The following is a 4,396-nucleotide window of genomic DNA, read 5'->3' as shown; positions in this document are numbered from 1 at the left end:
GCCCTGGGAGGCTAAGGGGCTCACCAAGGTCACACGCAGCACCCCAGCCAATGCTGTGGCCAGTGTGTGCCTGGTATCCAGTAGGCACTGCATAAATGCTTCAGGAGCTGCAGAATTCCTCAGCTTTGGGGCTCCTCACACCTGTGTGAGTGCTGCTGGGGGGCAGCTGTGTGTCCAAGTCGCATTCCCAGGCTGACGACCCCGATTTTGGCGTTGGGTGTGGATGCCAGCTAAATGCTGCAGGAGAGCCACCTCCTACCTCCTGGGGCTAAGAAACAACTCCACCCTAAGACCACCGAGGCCGGGAGCACCAGAGACAGAGGATGGGACACAGCCCGGGCCATTATTTTTCCCTCCTGGGGTTCCGGCCACTTTGCACTTGTCACCAGTGCCTGTAGTTACCCCAGCTCCACAGTCAACACGCCGCCACCACGGAGGGGCGGCTGCCCCGCCTCCCCAGTCCCCAAGCAAGAGCACGGTACAGACGCGCCGCAAGGCCGCAGGGGGCGCTGGTGTCTCAGCTCCCGCCCGCGGGTCAGCACCTGGCCTTTCCCACCGGGCCCCACCGTTCCGATAGCTGCACCTGAAACTCTCAGAAACAAGGAAGAGGCCAAAAGAAAGAAAGAGGGGAAGGCAAGCGGCCCCCATCCGGCAGAGTCTGGAGACAGGGTCAGGTCCCGCCTGTGCCACTGCCTGGCTGGCCTCAGTTTTCTCTGCTGTGAAATGGGCCTGGTCTCATTGCTCACCTCACGGTGTCATGGTGGGGACTGAGGGATGTGCCAGGGGGTTGAGCGCAGGACCTGAAATCTGCAGACTCCAGTTCAAGGGCTGGCCCCGAGTGGGCCCCACAACCTCTCTGAACGTCCGACGGGGGTCATTCCAAAGCTGCTGACCAAGCCTCTCCCACTCAGCCTCCCAGCTCAGCGGCCCCATCTGCACGTGTCATGGAGGGATGCTGGCAAGACCAGCTGGGAGGACGGACACACTAATGTTTGTGCGGTTGTAAACGGCAAACTCCGGCCTCTCCTTAGGTTTTCACGTGTGTTCGCTGAAAAGCTGCTCTTTCCGGGCACTGAGAAGGAGGCAGATAACTCTGGCACCTCAGGGAGCCCAAAGCCGAGGGGAGGAGACAGGACGGGCGCACACCCACCACCCCCTTCCCACGCTCCTGCCCTGAGCTCTGGGCTCCGCTGTGCCCCAGGCCGTGGCGGCTGCTGAGGACGCTAAGGGCCGGCCAGGCATCCCACGCACACTCCGCAGTCTGCTGTGTTTCCCACCGCCCCAAGCAGAACAGGCTCCACCTGGTTTTGCTGGAGAAGATCTGGGCTAAGAAGACAGAGTGGGGGCGGCATCTTAGTAGGGGGAGGGATGGGAAACACTAGATGGACTGAGTGGGCAGCAAGCAGGTCGGGGTTGGTGAGACCAAACTGTCCCAGGTTAGGGGGACAAGCGAGGGAGACAGGGTGCCGCAGAGGGTCTGGGGAGCCGAAGGCCTTAGCCTGAAGCCACAGCACTGTCATCTGCTCACCTGGCCATTCCCTCAGCTCGGAGCTGGGGCACAGAGAGGAATCAGACACCCCCCTGCCCCAGGAGCTCGAGACCTTGTCGGTGAGTCAGACTCATGCATGGGATGCTCAGGCAACTGAGGGAGCCCAGGGAGGCCCTGACCCAGCCCGGGGCACCAGCGAAGGCTTCGGGGTCCAGGGCCTGCCTAGGCCTGAAAGACGCACAGCCGGGTAAAAAGGGGTGAAGGACTCGGCGGGGCAGGAAACGATGTGCGCCAAGGCTCTGAGGCCATGGGGGGCACATCTGAGGAGGCAGGAGGGGCTAGATGGGATCCAGAGCCTGGGGAGGGGCCCAGCCTTGGACAAGAAGAGCAGGCAGGGGAAGGAGGCCGCAGAGGCTGGTCTGTAGACGGTGGGGGTGGGTGTCGAGGATCAGAGAGGGGCACGGAGCACGGGAGGCACCTCTGCTCTCCTTCCCACCGCTCCCTGCACCCCTCGCTTGCTCCGCTCCAGCCGTACCTGCTCTGGGCTGGTCCTCCAGTGTTTCTGCACTTGCCCTGCCTCCCTGCCGTCGCGGGCGCCATGCCCTCTGCCTAGAATGCCTCTCCCTTCGTCTTCGGGGCTCCCCCTTTGTCACCACTCCACTGTCTGCCCGCACGTCCCTCCCCTGGCTGGCCTTCCTTGGCTGTCCCCCACCCTCCATCACCCCTGTCTCTTCATCTTGCTTTCTTTCCTTTCTGGACACATCACCTCCTGACACAGTATAATCCCATGGGCTTACATGCGTATTTTCTGTCTCATCCATTTAGCGTATAACTCACAGAGAACTTGTCAGTTTTGCTCATGGCTCTACACCTGGGACCTAGAATAGTGCCGGCATATAAGAGGTGCTGGATAAAAGTGTGTTGAGTGAATAAAAGACCGACTACAGCAGTGACAGGTGAAGAGTGGCAGTCTCTGGGGACCAACTTACTTACAACTTTTCTCCCAAGACACGTTTGGAAAGACCCCCACTCTCTAGCACCCAGACGGAGCGGGTGTGTGGCTTCCACTGAGCCCTGAGGCCCAGCCCTGCCACCTCCACCTCCGGAGAGCCCCCGGGTCCCTGCACCTGGCCCCCAGTGCAGGCAGAAGCAGCCAGGCCTGGGACGGACGGAGGGCTGTGCTCTAGCTCGGGATGCTGGCATGGCAGGGAGGAGGGTTGGAGTCGAGAGGTCCAGGTCGGATTTCATGGATTTCACGGAGATTCTGTCCGCTTGGCTCCCACCACCATTCCCTACACCGCCCACTCCCAGGACCGCTGTCTGCAGTGAGTTGGCCCCGGGAATGGTCGGCTGGGCCCGCGGGGAAGTCCTGCTGCTGTTGGACTAGCGGGTACTCCTCTGTTGAGCTCCCACTGAGTGCTCGGGGCCAGTCAGGCGCCATGGAGTTTAACGTGCCCAGCGATCTGACAGGTGGGGCCTGACGCCTTCCTCTCCTCTCAGATGAGGACAGTGAGGCTCGGTGGAGGGGGACTATTTCTAAACAGCATTAAACCAGTGTGGTGAGAGGCGTGTGGGGAAGTCTCTGTCAATCAGAATCTCCGTCCACAGCTAGAGCAGTAGTTCAGGGTCGGTCAAGTCAATTTCCAAAGACCTTCCAGTGCCAAATGAGGACAAGGAAGCTGCGAGAAAGACTGAGGCAAGAGATGATTGATGTGAAAGAAAGAACAGGTGTGTGAGTGTGTATGTATAGTGCACGTGTGTGTGAGAGAGTACGTGTGAGTGTGTGTACACCTCTGGAAGCACTGACATTCCATAGTTAAACACACCTCTCTCTCCTAATCCTAAACCCTAGCCCGACCATAGGCTGATGCTGCGAATTCCACCACTAGAGCCTCAGCCCTCATTCTCAGATACTTTGGTCCCCAGGAAATGTGTAACTCTAAGCGGTAGATGGAAAAGAGTTTTTAACTTTGCTGCGTGAAGGATGGCTAGCTAGACAACGGTGTTGAGAAGGATTCTGAGGTTGTATTTAGGCTCAATGAGGAAAAGTGCTGTAATTGATTAGCAATGTCTGCTGAGGCAAGGGACGGAGGAGCATGAGCAGGTATGTCACTGTCTGCCCTCCTGGCTCTGAGTCGCTGCAAAGGAGATGGGGCAGGAAAGTCCGAGTGAGGAAGCGGAGAAGGGCGTCTCTTCCTCAGCCTTCTCTTCTCTAGCGATGGGTAATTTATTTGATCTTGTTCTACTATGCTATTCTTTTTCCTTTTTTTTTTTTTTTTTTACCTTTTTGGGCACTTTTAGTTAAATTTTACTTGTAGATTTTTTTTGAAAAGGTAACACGTCAATATGAATAAGTTCAGGACCTGCTCACGTGGACAGTGTAACAGGGGACCCACACCACAGTGGCTGGGACTGCCCCCACTCAGGGCTGCATCCTCAGGGCGGGTGAGACCTGTTGTGCATCTGAAACCTGACTGCACCCACAGCAGTGGCCCCAGGTTAGCGTGTCTATGGGGACCACAGCCGGAACCTGTGGCTACTCAGAAGGCCCTATGGGTGCACAGAGGGCGTGGGGCACACTCCCAGCCACAACCACCTGCCAGATCGCCATGTCACTGAGGGATGAAGGGGGAGTCATGAGACTTGGGGCCAGTCCAGCTCTGCCACCAGCCCATCATTGTACCAACAGAGAAACTGAGGCAAAGGAAGAAAAGGGCACTTGTCCGGCCCCCTCCTCTCAGGTCGGGCAGGTCGTTTGTCTCCCAGAGTCCTGTGAGTGAATGGGAGCGAGATCTTCTCAGGCTCAAATGGAGACAGGAATGAACGACAACACGCAGCCCTCTCTCACCACGTGGCAGGCATCACTAAGCAATCACATCAGTGTTTCCCTCTGACCCAGGAAGGGCC

The sequence above is a fragment of the Equus przewalskii genome, chromosome 15 (assembly GCF_037783145.1).
Source record: "Equus przewalskii isolate Varuska chromosome 15, EquPr2, whole genome shotgun sequence".
Lineage (NCBI taxonomy): Eukaryota > Metazoa > Chordata > Mammalia > Perissodactyla > Equidae > Equus > Equus przewalskii.
This window is presented reverse-complemented; position numbering follows the sequence as displayed.